General features: G+C 43.9%; 1 protein-coding gene across 3 annotated transcripts in view; it reads right to left on the bottom strand.

The window, feature by feature from the left end:
• Positions 1 to 15015, bottom strand: part of ATXN1 (ataxin 1) — a 1071340-nt gene that overhangs the window by 226523 nt on the left and 829802 nt on the right. For all 3 annotated transcript variants that reach the window (XM_069218776.1, XM_069218777.1, XM_069218778.1), the window contains one exon: positions 5660 to 5757. The gene's annotated coding sequence lies outside the window, so the exon portion shown is untranslated. The remainder of the gene's footprint in view (positions 1 to 5659; positions 5758 to 15015) is intronic.

Below are 15015 nucleotides of genomic sequence, written 5' to 3'. Positions count from 1 at the left end.
AACTTTTAACGACTGCTCAGAGCAGTCAGTAAAAGGAGGCACACCATTGATTACAATGGGCCTCAATGGGCTTTTCAGGATTAGCGCCAACATTTCTACCCAAATCCTGCAAAGCTCCTGACTAGCGTCAAAAATTATTATGCTAGTCCCCTAACTACTGCCATGGTGCGTCATATTTTAAATATGACGCACACATGGTGGCGTTAGGGGAGCGCAAGAAAAGTGAGTGCAGCGCCACTTTTCTTACATATGCCCCATGGTTTATAGCTTCCTCCCTCTCTGTATCTCGTTCTCCAGGCTGCTGTCCATGCCGTCGCTATTGTTTACGAAAGAGCTGTGCCCAGGATCAGGCTACTTTTCCGCCGTATGCTCTAACTCTGGCCACCTAAAGGAACTTCCAAGTGAAGCCCAATGTATTAGTCAGCAACAGCAGGCAAATTAACCTGAACGTTCGTTTCACATCTACAACGGGTGTGGGTGACGTGCCAACTGCCCCTTATGTGGGAAAATCTCTCTCGAGTGAACGGTGTTGCATTTTGTACGGTGAGGGTGAAATCTCGTGGGGCGGGTTTTCGCATAATGGATTGATTGCTCTTTTCACGTACCCTCTTTCAAGGACGCCAAAACTTGGAAAATGTAACGGATTTTTCAGAAGGGTTCCGTGATTATCCAGCAGGTGGCAGGAGACGCGAGCACGTCAATATAGGAAACACTATGAGGGCGAACAAGGAGGCACTAAGGAAACCACGGTGATTTTGCTGTTGCACTCCTCGTGAGTTCCAATAGGGAGCTAGGATTACAGCTGGTTTACTCATGAAATCCGACGAATGCAAGGAGAAGGTAGAGTTCCCACAAGAGTAACTCCAACTTTGTTATACACCACTCTTTGCCCCTATACGGTGTGACGTACGCTTGCAGTACTTATTTACGCCTGAATTACAGGCGTAAATCAGGAGTAATTCCTGCTTACTCCTAGTATTTCAAGTATTACGACAGGAGTATTGTAAAATTAAATTAACCTAATCTAACAAACTCTTTATCAAACAGGCATATAATCCCAAACCTAACATCAACTTTAACCCTATTGCCTATTTACAATCCCCTCTCTCTCTCTCTCTCTCTCTCTCTTTCTAAGTCTGGTTAACAAAGGTAAATGTATACTTTTGTGTAAGTTTAATTTTTTTGGGTATTCACATATTTTAATTTTACCAACGGCAGCTTTAAAACTAACACAGACCCTGCAGTCAGTGTGGGGAATTCAGCACATAAAAAGATAGGACAGGCCCATCTTTTTATGCGTAGAGTCTCTGGCACAAGTGCAGAATCTCCACAGTCGTAAAATTACTATCAGTAAAATTAGGGTCAGACTTTCAATGGCCTTTAACCTTAATGCGCCACACCAGCGTAATTTTTTAACGCTAATGCGGTGTTAAGGAGGCTGGTTGCCCGCGCCATATTTACAAAGTGGCGTAATTCTTGCATTATGCCTGCGCCAAGCATAATGTATGTAAGGGGGGCGTTCCCACGGAGGGAGGCTGCAAAAAATGGTGCAGTGAAATCTACAAGATCTCACTGCGACATTTTTTATCCATCATTTTTAATACCTGCTTGTGGCAGGTGTTAAAGTGACGGGCCCATAGTAACCTATGGGCCTCCCTAGTGTTTTAATGCACTAGTGTCATAATTTATGGCGCTACTCCAGCAGAGCACCACAATAGTGTCATGAATTATGACATTATTGAGGAAACAACCGTCATGGGGGCACCCTATTGTAAATACGGCGCCATGTTGTCATTAGGTGGGGCACAGGAGACACAAGAAAAGTGGCGCATCTGGGCCGATGTGCCACTTTCTTGTAAATCTGGCCCATAGTTTGTGAATATCAAAATGTAGAAAACTTGCAGCAAAGTGTAAATTTACCTCATGAGTTCTCCTCCCCCCTCCCCCCCACACACGATTTATAGTGCAGGCTTGTCAAGACTCTGTGAGTTCAGCAGGTACTACGGAGTGGAACCCAAGCAAGCCTGCAGTCTGTAGTACATGTTTTCGTGGGTCTGGCCTCCATTAAAGGAAAAACAAGTGCAGATGGCAGCACTGCCTATAGCTGAGGGGGGCTGATCCATTGCCCCTCTGTCTGCATGCTCTGTATCATATGCACTGTTTGAGCTAAACTCCAAAACAGTCAGATGCTGTTCTACAGCACTGAGAGGTGTACCGTTGTACTTTATTCTGTGCCCCTACATTTGTGTGAGCTAAAGGTAACCTGAAATGCAGCTTTCAATCCAGAAGAAAATCGGTTTGGTGGCATTTGTATCGCTTACCATGTACATGTGGTAACTCCTCAGGTTGTATTTTGCTGGCGGCTGTGGTATTGTTTGTGCTGATGTTCATATCCGGGTCTCTATGGTTCTCCAGTGTCCACAGCCCTATGTCTGTGGCATTGTTTATCTAGTGGCGTAATGAAACTTGGGGGGGCTCCCTGCACAGTATGTGGAGGGGGCCTCTCTAGAACTCACCGAGGAGGTCTCAGGCAATTCTACTGTGCTGAGTGAGCCCCCTGGAGCTCTGTCCCCCGCTCCGCGGGGGCCTTTGTTACGCCACTTTATCCCTATGTCAGTGTTCGTCTCAACATTCTAGGTTTATGCCAGTTTTCTCATGTAGGAACTCCTTTGTTGCTTTTCTCATGCCCATCCATGCTAGCAAGACATAACACTGAGTTCAATCATTGCTGCAGAAATATGCAGAGACCTGCAGACAATGCGTTCAAATCCCGGCATGGCCCACTCAGTCTTTTATCATTCCAAGGTCTCCGTGATGAGCCCAATCATACGGGATAAAATAGACATCTGTTTGTAGAGCTCTTAGAAGTGGTAGAAGTGCAGTACAAAGTGCTATATAAAAACTTTTTTTTTTAATAAAAGCAAGTTATTCCCCCAGATTACCAATATATTGCATACCCTGGGAAGCATGAATTTACTAAACAACTTTTCTCCCTTCTGGCGGAAGTACTAAATCCAGTGGAGAATCGACTGGGTTGTATTTTCTTGGCAAAGGAATTTACTGCTGTGGGTTTCCCCTGGATGTGTGCTTCCACCGCAAAACACTGGTTCTTCTGTTACCCAACAGCTTAACATGTCTGTGGTTGGCGGTACTGGCTGAAACCAACACGGAGTCAGTTGCCGATTACCCACGAGTAACTTGGTTCCCTAGACCATTCGGATTCAATGGCAATAGCTACTCGAAGTGAACACGGGATCGCCGGGGAAGAGCTTCGGAAACAGGTCTCATCTTTTCACTAGTGTGTGGGAGGTAGAATTGCGAGCTGCAGCCATGATGCCATGAATAATGCAGTGTTTCCCTGCACGCTGTGATGTGCACAGGCAGCTTTATCCTGGTTGGGACCTGACAGATTAAACGCGAGTTGGAAACTGAGTTTGGATTCTTTAGGGTACAAAAATGAGTCTCATTGGGAACGGCGTTTACGAGGCAAAACAGTGCTATGTTGATTCTGGCACTGGACGTCGGCACAGACTTTGTCACGGTAGTGCGGGGTCCTCACCGTAAGTCTTTTTTTCTGTTTCCTCTTCAAAAATAGAAGTGGTACTTGTAGAGCATAGGAAACTCGCATTCTTCAATTTTGAAGTCTTTTTCTTACTGATTGAAAGTGGACTTCCGGTCATCTGTCCCCTTCTTTTATTTTTTTTCTTGACTGATGAAAACATTATCCCTAAAAAAATCATCTATGGCCCTCCTGTCTTTATAATTTCCAAACATAGTTCTAGCATTCCTCATAATAAAAAGCTGACAGAGCTCCTTACTCAGTGGTCTACAGACTTTTCAACTCCTTACCCACTGTACTATGGTCCAGCAGAACAGTCTTTACATTTAACAGACTCCTATACGATCTACCAGCAAATGCATTACCTCTGAGGGTTATTTTAACTCACTGATCTACCATTCACTGCCTCTTATGGATAGTCTACCTTCCTTACCATATAGCTGCGTTATCTAATTGTATTTTATTTTATCTTGTGTGCACACTAAATTGACACAGCAACATCTTAACATGGATGGTATGTTAAATATTTCTACAAGATCAAGATCAGGGTCTTCGATCCAGTTTGTTTCAGTTTCTTCTATTGGATGTCTTTCTATCTTCATTATTTCTGTTATTTTTCTTATCCTCTGTCTATTTTTTTACTACGTGCTTTCTTCCCAGCGCTTCGATGCTCTTTGAGTAGGAACGCGCTTTATAAATCTCGAATTACATTACAAATACACACCTGTGTCCCATCATTCCGGGAAGCCGCCCTCTCACAGCATAGAAGGAGCACAAACCAAAACATTGTGGTTGGGAACAAGAAGGACCAATGGGAATTCGAGAAAGATATTCGTAGCACACAGCAAGCCCACCGTAAGGGTACAGATGAAGTGGACGTGAGCCGGCCTTCCTAATGTTTAGAGATGACTACCAAAGTATAGCCACAAATTATTGCTCACAGCTGTATCTGAACATTTTAAAGCAAGTGATGCTAAACGAGAAGGTATTCAATGTTGGCAAAACAAAATTATGTCATAAGGGCTCCAAGTTTTCTGTTTTTACTGATGTTTACAGATAAACACAGACAGAAAACAACCGATTGCTCTATCTGTATTTATTTTTGTAAATATGGATTACAACGAAAATACAAGTAATAAAAATATTAACGGAGAAGGCATCCCAGTGAAGCTGAAACTGCTACACAACTGCGATTGTGTGTACTGGAATGCTTGTCTTTTCATGTGAGGGTTTTATGATGATTCTGAATTATACATCAGCACTTTCAGCATTAAAACCCATCAGGCATGCATAACTGTAGATTTACCAGTTAAACAGATCCGGAAATACACTTGTTGCAGCTTCATATTTTCACTAAACTCAAAATAAACGTGGATAACCATGAAAAAAATACAAATGGAAATGTAAAAAAATAAAAATAAAGGCACACAAACAGGAACCCATCTCTATAAAATGCACCAAGCTGACCCTGCATCTAAGCTGCCCAGCAGAAGGCTCTTTGCACACTGCACAGTAAGCACCACGTGATCAACAACACCTTCAGTACACTGCACATGAGACATAAACCACTTCTTCAACATTATTACCTGGAGCTAAGCTAGACCTTAACAGAGCATCAGACTTCTGTATAGGATGAATAACAGACATAAAGAATCAGACAAGGTAAAAAGTCATGCACGAGTAATACAAGTTGAGGACCAGTCAACCCTAACTAGGGCACAGTACAAGTGATTCAACAATAATAGTAAATGCACAATTAGGCACATAGTTGTGTTAGAGATCAATGGAAAACTGGTCACTCGGTCAACAAAGGGTGATGCCACCAAAGAAAAAAAGAGATTCCAAAGTGGGGTAGATAATTCGGGCATAGGAATTATATGTTGCAAAGGGAGGTGGTTTGGAGATCCCATTTCATGGAATAACTCTTCTTCAGTACTAGGTAAATGTCCCCATTACTGTCTCGTCCCACACTGGTCGACAAAAGCCCAGCACAGCCCAACGGCAAATTGAGAGGAGAACTCACAGACTTGGACTGTTTCTTAGGACTTACTTTAGGAGCACAATGAGTGGAAAGAATGAATGGAATTTGAGTTTCACTACCTGTCTGCTCCAGATTCGCAGGGGATTCTCTTATAGTTACTGGTTCACTGCATTCGGTCTTGTGTTTGCGTCCATGCTGTGCCTTCCCTTGTGTCCAGCTGATAAGGGGAAAAAAAACAAGTCTTAAGTTATTTAGCAGAGCACTTCCAGGGCTCCCCACCCAGCACTCTGTGTCAATCTACCCACTCTCAGTAGAGGGGACTTTCTATAACAAGAAGTTACATGACTGGTCAGTTTGGGCACCGAAGGGGTATCACCTTTCATGGTTTCCTTTCATTTCTGGGGGTTTGCTGTACCCCTTGATCTAAATCTTGCAGGCCAACACCCTCTCACTACTATATACAAGCATTATGCTTTCTTCTTCTTCTTCTTGTTTAATTCTTCTGGTAAGTCTGTGAATGTTCCTATCACTCAATAACTCTCTTGATTTGTTGTCCATCTTCATCTAACGTTATTTGTAAAAAAAAAATAAAAAAATGCCAATGTGGGGCACCAAAGACTTTCTAAGGAGCCCCTCACCAGTGCTACCAGATGCCAGAGTCACCAAACACAAAGGCTGCCTAGGCTTGATTCAGAGCCAGACTGGGAACCCAAAGAAGCCCTGGAAAATGTTGTCAGACCAGCCCCATAGGTTGCAAAGAGAGTGAGCATGACCACTAGGTTGGGGATTGGGAGGTCCCAGCCACCCCCCCCCCCCCCACACCAAGAACATTTGGACAAAAATGGCATACACTAAACACTGTGCATGCTACAACACATTTGTTAAATTATATATTCAATTGTAGTAGCCTTTAAAGCATAGTAAATGACGACCTTACAGTGGACCAGAAGACAATCTTTATTGGGGCTCTTCAATGACTCCCTCACCATTCAACAGTGCCCCTCCTCTCTCCATAGCCCCTCTCTCACATGCATTTAGTTTGTTTTATAGCGCCTCTCTTACCATCAAAGGGTGTTGGAGAACTTTACATCAAACACACAAAGAGAGACAATGAATCATACCTGTGTAAATCAGGGCATAGAAAATGTCACATAAGACAAAGGGGACTACAAAGTGTAGGGTTCACGCCATCCATACTGTTAGGCATTTTTTGAGAGTGCTTGGTATGGGGAAGCATAAATTCAGGATTCAGAAAGTAACACAGAGTTGTCGGGGTTGACTTTACCGATATCAGTTTATCTCTACCCAAACTAACCCTTTTTAACAAAATTAGGATGATAAAAGACTGGGGAGAATATAACTTTCTAACCTGTACCATGCAGTTCGCATGCAGCTCTTTGATGGCAGTTCAAAGCTCACTGTGGTAGATTATGATTGTAATTTATCAACTGCACAGTAACAAAAGGATCTTTGTGCCAAAAGCAGTACCCCACTGATCATTGCACATAAAATACTGTTCTGCGATCTTCATGGTACACATTCTTAGCAGCAGCCATGTTAACCCTCTGCACTACCTTAGATGTGTCAAAACTGCCACTAGACAAAACTTTGATATCTCTCCCACAGGTACATTAATCACCAGCGTTATCTTGGCACTTTTATTGTTGCCTGAAAACTGCTGGATATACAAGGAACTCTCTAGTGCTCTTAAAAGTGCTACACCACTACAAAACCAGCCCCCAGTAACAAAAGCAGCCCCCCACCCTTTCAGCTTTCCGGGAAATGCCTGATGCCCAGTGCGACCAGTCCGGCCCTGAGATTCTGCCCTACACTCCCTTTCCTGAGCTCTCTCCTGCTGGCTCTTTCAAGCATGCTTTGTCCCTTTTCTGCCTTTTTCTTTCATGCTCTGGGATAAAATCTGATGATGAAAAATAATCCTGGTCCCCAAAAATAAGTGTTGTTTGCCACTACCTGTGGCCACTGGCATAGATTAAGCAGTGTAGCCCTTACTGCCTCTCCTTCACTCTCTCTTTCCTGCCACCCCCGACCCCTCCGGTGTCTGCTTTGGAGCACTTGCAATTTCCAGAGCTGTTTGTCCTGGATTTTATCTCCTTTATGAATCCAGTTTTTCTAAACTATTGCAAAGATTGCCCACAGGATGTGACTTTCAATCTTAACATTTGCATATCATTTTGACCTGACTTCCAAAACTGAATCCTGGAGCCACAGCTTTATGTGCAGAAGTGTCCTCATCACATACACATTCCCGCTGGCCAAGGCCATGGTAGATGTTTGCGCTCGTCACCACCCAAGGTCTAAGACGTAGCTGACTTCCCCCACTCGTTCCTCACCTTCCCTTAACCACAAAGTCCACCAGTTTCTATTTCAGTGCTGATCCCACCCCCGCCTGATGACGTCCACTAACGATGCCCGACATAGCAGGGTTGAGGAAAGGGATGCTCAGTGCAAGCATCAACAGCACGAAGAATGCAATTGTGTGTGGATAATGATGTTTTCATTTATATTAAGTGATTCAGGTTCTGTCGATTATAGCAGAGATTAATCAAAGAACAACTATATTTCTGTGTGCTGGAACAACTTTAAACCGCTTAAAGCCCACGTTAACCGATTTGTCTGCTGTCGGTTCTCAGATCAGCTGAGTGCAAATGATCTTCCCATAGATTGTCGTAAAAAAAAAAAACAGAACCACAATGTGTGGTCTGCTTGATCTCTGCCTGGCGCTGCACTCACTTCCCCCATCCTGTCACCGGGGGCACAGACACATTGAAGGTGAGCGCAATAAGACCACTAAACGTACCTTTTATGCTCCTCACTGTAGCCCTTACGAGTTTGGCGGATGCAGGATGCCGCCAAAAATGTCAGATGTCCTGTTTGCCAGATTTGAAGTGCCACTGACATCAAGGCACTTATAATAGATTGGGCGGGACATCTGTAACCTTGTAGGAGATGTCCTGCACCGGCAAACTCTAACTAAGGCCCTTAGTCTCCCGATTACGCTTTGCTGATTAATCAGACAAGGAACAGAGTGTGTTAATTACAGATGTGGCATAAATGAAGTGTGTTCTGCAATACAAAGTGCACCTTCCAGGCAATATACACCCACACAGATCGATAAAAACAAGTCTTTATCTTTCAATAATAATGCACCCTTAACAGACATGCACTGTTGACAGAAGTTTTCAATTGCCAGTCTCTTTCAGCTCCACAGTAAAGCTACCTCTGTTTAGTTGACTAAATGTACAGACGTAAAAGCATGGTCACTGCTCAAACCATACAGCAAAGAGTGGAGCTGCTGCGAAGAGCAACCGTTTTTAGAGTCGGGCCTGCAAGCGCATGAGCTAGCGCATGTGTGAGACCCTCGTGTTCACTAAAGGACTAGGAGCCCGCCTGTCGCTCACCATTTGTTAGCTTGCGTGGCACTCTTCTTTGCAGCCTCGTAATTCGTCAAGGCATGCCTGGCATCATTTCCGTACCTCTGTGTGGAGCAGGGATCAAGCTCTAATCAATTTCAACATAATTGGTGCCCGTCCGCTGCTCCTGACATAATTGAGGTACTATTTTGTTCATTTTAACTTCCAGTGCCCCACAAACAGAAGGCTTGTGACTGGCAAAAACGTGCCCAGCAGGAGAAACTAAATTGCTAAGTTTTATTTTTTAAAGCTAACATTCTTTTAAGTTGTTAAGTCACCTTTTGTCAGTTTTCAAATTTTTTTTGTTTTTTTTTTTGCTCCAGGGCACTCTTGTCAAAAGATGACAATTAACTTGTTCGAAATATATGAGACCTATTTCATTGCAACTGCCTTTTAGTTTTGAGATGGGGGTTTATTAGCATACATCTTAAGCGCAAACAAAGCCAGAGCCAGAGGCATCTGAACCCGGTACAAAGAAGCATTACATACACAAACAAATACATGTATTATATAAATAATATAAATGCATAGCAATCACTAAGAAAAGTAATAAATGGTTATAGGAGTTAAAACAATATGTCAAATGTGAAACTGAAAAGTTGGTTGTTATTTTCTACCCAAAATTAAAACAATCAAGAATGCTTTTGAATTCTGAAGGAAGTCAGTTCAGAAGGAAGTTGCAGTTCGATAAATGACTGAGGAAAAGTATTTTTTTAATGTTGAAACAGGACTCTAGAACCCATTGCACCTGCTGAAATGATTAATTTTTCCACACTTCTCAGATGTGCAGCCTTGAAAACTCAACCTCCAATATTAAACAACGATCCGGCATCCATGACCTCCAGCAAAGGACGTGTTATATGCACGTATCTGCTGATCTCAACATACCGATGAGCTCCAAGCAAGTGAAATAATCTGGGAGAAAAACGGGGTGGGCGGGTGAAGTCAGGGGTTGGGGAATTACTGGACGAATCAAAGGCAGAATTACCAAATAACCCAGTAATTTCTCATTTGTAAGGGAACCTTAAGGATGCAGCTTGTAATTGGCTAGTAGCTTCACCCCCCAGCAGAGTAGCACCACCCCTAAGTCAGTAACTCTTGGCATTACATGTGGCATCAGTATTGTTAATTCCGGTGAGTACTGAGTTACCAGCTGAACTTCTGGGACATTTGTAATGCAGGTGGCCCAGGGGTTTGGGAACATAGTTTTTACCACTTAAGGCTTCTCTATGTCAGAGATAATATGCACTGGCAAACCCAATAGGTTTCCCCTTTGCAAGCTCTATTGGTTTTGTCAATGTTTGTTTTTAACAAGTTACACAGCAGACATGGTATAAAGTAAAAAAAAAAAAAAAAGATGAACGGTCTATGACCTAGCCAGCGTTGACTGCACAATAAAAAAATGTTTTCATTTAAGATTTGTGGCACAGCAGCTTAAAAGGGGGGGGGTAATCAAAATGACGGAGAACACAGCGCATGGGGGGGGTAGGCAACATGAGGGAGGAGGGCGGGTAGAAACAAAACAGACAGAAGGGGTGTGGGTTGGCAAAACGGACAAGAGGGGGTGGGGGAAAAGCCGGTGGTGGGGCAGAAACAAACACAGGGGTTGTGGTGGGTAAACGGTCGACAGGAGGGTGGTTGGAAAACGGACAGCGGGCGTGGGTGGAGACTGTACTGTGCCACGCACTATATTAGAGTGCATGGAAAAAAGTAAAAAATAGTACCTAGAGCAGAACGCTGCCAGTGAAAGGACATGGGGTGCAAATCGGAAGCTGTGCAAGGTCCATGCTCCAGGAAGAGGTGAGCAGCAGGCAGGAAGGAGGAGGCATGATCAGTAAGAAGCAACAAAACTAGAGTGAAAAGGAAGGCGAACTAAGGTAGATATCTTTAAATAATGGGCCGGTTCTAAGCCTGTTTTAAAGCATTTTTTATTACAACAGCATTTGCTGACAGCGCATGCGCGCTGTAGGTGAAACCTAAGAATGAAGCTTAAACTACCACTGTGAAATTATTGGGGCGGATAAACCTCTTGAATTGAGTCTGTTTGATCATCCTTGTGTCCACTACACTGCCCAGTGATTGCAGAAGATGAACTGATGCTTGTAATGGGCACCTCATCAAACGCAGGGCTTAACACTGTCACTAAACAGTAAGAAGTAAAACAGTCATTTTTGTTGCAGTATATGGAACTTAACCAAGGAGGCCAATCTTTAATTTTCAAAATATACCCACACAAAGGGGGACGTTAGTTTACAAACAATGGCCATGCAGCTTAGGGAAAAAATATCACCAAAAGGACAGGTTGAGCCAATGTCACAATGTTGCATAAGTATGTAATATTTTTATGTAAGATACCTATATTAAAAACATGTTTTTAAATTGCCTAAATGTAATCTGCCATTCAGAAGACTATGCAGTTGCCTTGAACTGCAGTCAAAGCATCATGCTCAATGGTAAGGCCTACTCGCAAGTCACTTCTTTTCGGGTGACACATTAAGCAGTGGGACGTGGTACTTTTGTGCTTTTTACCAAATTCGTTACAAATGTTTTCTAAAATTCATTTTTTTCCGAAGCCAGTATTGTAAAATCAAATATTCATGCACAATACCTGTGTCCTACTCGAGAGTGACAACCTAGCACTGCACAACAGGTCAAGCATTTTCACTTGTCAAATGCAGTGGAAATTTTTTGAAAGGCACATTTCCCACAACCTGCCCTCTATGTCGCTCACCAGTCTCAAAGCTCCGTGGTGTACACATCCGTGATAGGGTAATGATTCACACTTCTGTCACAGCACAGCTATGCCTCAGCCTTAGTCAGCTGAATACTTTAACATAGAGTAGAGTGCGTATGCAAGTGCGCACATTGCGCTAAGCTATTTCTTATTACCATTGTTGAGTGTGGGGAGGGGACGTGACGCACGTTATATCTGGTCTATTGTGGCGTTTGTCATGCGCATTTGTTTAAAAAAAATATTTAAACAAAATGAGGACACATGATCACTGTACGCAGTAAGGTAAATCACACTGAAAAGGCCTCATGGCAGAGTTGTTTCATGTGCAAAAACATTGCAAAACGCAATCTGCGAGGCCATGCGCAGTATTTTCTCCATGTCAGTTTTAGGGACCTATTTTTTAAATAGTGAGCATCACGAGTATAACGAGGAGTCATTTACTAATTCGGTAAGTGAAATGTGCACTGTCACGTGATATTGTTACATAGACAACAGGCCAGAGATCCAAAGGTGACTCATTTCAGCTCATAATATGTGCCATAGGCACAAACCAGTGTAAACTCTGACATGTGCAGTTCTGAATTCACCATACCATCCTTAGGCAACGCCGCACAGAGGGTCTACGCTCCCTCATATACCTGAGTTTCAGGAAAGACCCTGGCCTAAGCTGCATCCCCCAAGTGCCGAGGTTTCTCGTGCACTTGCGTTTCTTCCGTGGGAGTCCACTTCGTAGACAGTACTTATGGCCTCACTAAGGGCTCCTTGGCTTTGGGGATATCAGAGGGCCTTTTTTAATTGAGGATTAACACATGTACCATGGAATACCTGGTCCAACTCTGCATGCGCCCTCCACCCCCATGGGCGATATAATAGGCTCAAATCCACTCCCGTTTACCAAGAAAGACCTTTTGGAGGAACGTGGTGTGGGTGACGTGTGCAAGCCAGAGTAACGGGGTAGCGTTCCTTCCTCACCTTTAAATAGTTGTTAGCGGGTGGCTGGGGCCAGGTACTGCAGCTGCTCGCAGCCCTCGAAGCACTTTTAACAGCTTTGAGTTTGGTGTGTTGGCGCTGTAATAATCTGGGCCTGAGACACAAGAAATGTCACAATGACCTGAAAGAGTTTTCCCTTAGGGAAATGTAGTATGTGGTTTTCTGATTGGCATGTATGACGAGGCATTCTGGTGTTTGTGTCGGGGCGTGGTGGGGTGGGGGGAGAGGGGGGAAGCATTTCCTTCCACCTATATCTAATATGGAAATCTATAGAGACCTGCATGGACTCACTAGGAGCTTGATTAGTGACGTGTGTCCGTGGAAGAGTTTTGAGTCAATCTACACAGGCAAGCGTGGGCAGACTGTTGTGGTCTGCAGATACGAGATTCGCTTAAAAAAGGGAAATAGCCCAATTTGAAAACTGCTGGAATTCCAGTTACTCAGTGCATTTTGAATGTTCCTATATAGCAAAAGGCACCGTGTCCTTGCGAGGCAGGCAACAGACTTTGCAGGATAGATCCTCTGAGCTTGCTGCTCTCCGAGGAGTAATTATACACGGTTAATTAACACTTCTATTGATAGCTATATTCTTTAAGGTGTTCTCTCTCCTTAGGAGGCGTTGCCGCTGTGGCAGTGCGGATGGGAGCATTTCTGAGGGAAGGCTCCAGGGAGCGGGTGTGCCTCGGCCCGGCAGGGACCTCAGCCACACAGTTCAGGAAACTCAGTTACATCAGATGCGGAGGAAAACACTCACAGGCCTACTGCTGCTTAAAGCGACAGCTCTTCCATTCACACGAAAAGGAGAAGGAAGAGGGGAAGAAGGAAAAAAGAAGGAAAAGATCGAGGAGAATTCGGGTCAGAAGGAACACTCGGAAGGAGTAAAGGTGAAGTTCACAAAATATGTTTTTTCAGCTTTTCACAGGCTTTATAAACTCAGAAATATTCGTTCCTGTCCGTAATTCAGCTGGCTCAAGGCGAAACATTTCCCTCATTGTGAACCTGTAATCAAGTGGAGTCGATGGAGTCTCCTTTAGGTAGCGTCACTTGGAAAGACAGGGAATAGGACCTCAGCTGCTGTCCTGCAGGTCCCTTTTTTCACCCTGAAAGACAGGCTCTGCGGGATTATGTAGGTCACCCCTCTTTTAAGCTCCCTTCCCTGGTGCTGTGCCTTTGAGGCCGATTGGTTGGTTCACGAGGAATGTAGAGTTACCCCACGGATGGGGAATCCTATTTAGACAAGGTGACCTATGGACAGTGCTGACTTTCATCACAATAACTGATAGGCCCTACCCAACATTTTTCTGGTAGGGATGAAACAGGGCGCCTGCATTCTGTTTCCTGTTTGGTACCTGCTAAGTCCAGGAAAAGAACTGCAGTCCTAAACTACCCCGGCTGGTGTGACTGTTCCCTAAAGGTCAAGAAAGTATTCTGGTAAAGTAAACTGTTGTGTAAATAAGTAGTAAAGGTGGGATGGTGTAGCAAATGGATTCCACCAATGTAGTACACAATGATGTTTGTTTAGCTATTGAACTGTGCACAGGTACGCAGATGAAGAAGGGACTTTGACTTGGGGTAGGCCTTATAACATTAGTGGGCATTCCAACATAGTTCAGGAGGGTTGACTGGAAAATGATTAGTGCTTTCACTGTAACATACATCTATATGTAAAAGCTGCCTTAAAGTGCAGTTTTGCTCCACTTAGGCCTACATAGCCCAGCAAGGTGTCACACTTGAGTAAGATCTGCACGCCAAGTTTGAATATGCAGTTTCCAACATATTAAATATACATATTATGGTACTTCAGGAATTGTCATATCTCTCTGGCTCAGCTCATAATCATATTCCAGGCTATTGTACCCCCTACAGGGCCAAGGTAATTACTCAGCTCCACAGAAGAGGGAACAAAGGACTCCACACACAAAAGGAGCAATTATCAGTGATTGGCCCAGTTCCTGGGAGAGGAAAGGGGTGTGAGGAAAATCTGCATCTGATTATTAGCTTGTCACACTGCACCTGGGCTGGGACAGACCAGGCCCACTGAACAAAGGAGGAAGCCCAAAAAACTGGAGCCAGCACAGGAGGAGCTTATCTTTGAAGTTTTGGAAGGAAGGTATCTGACATTGATGTCATCTATGGATGGAGCTGGGGCTCTTCGAGGAGATCTGTTCAGAGAAACCTTGACAGTGCTATTTTGGATTGTTCTAAAAATGCAGCGCGGGAGGGTTTAGACAGGGGTAGAGAGATGATTTGGATCCTAGGATTGGGCAGGGGTACCTTGTAACTAGAACTTTCCACTCTCAGTTAAAAATCCCAGCTCAAG

Source organism: Pleurodeles waltl, chromosome 2_1 (genome assembly GCF_031143425.1).
Source record: "Pleurodeles waltl isolate 20211129_DDA chromosome 2_1, aPleWal1.hap1.20221129, whole genome shotgun sequence".
Classification (NCBI taxonomy): Eukaryota; Metazoa; Chordata; class Amphibia; order Caudata; family Salamandridae; genus Pleurodeles; species Pleurodeles waltl.
This window is presented reverse-complemented; position numbering and strand designations above follow the sequence as displayed.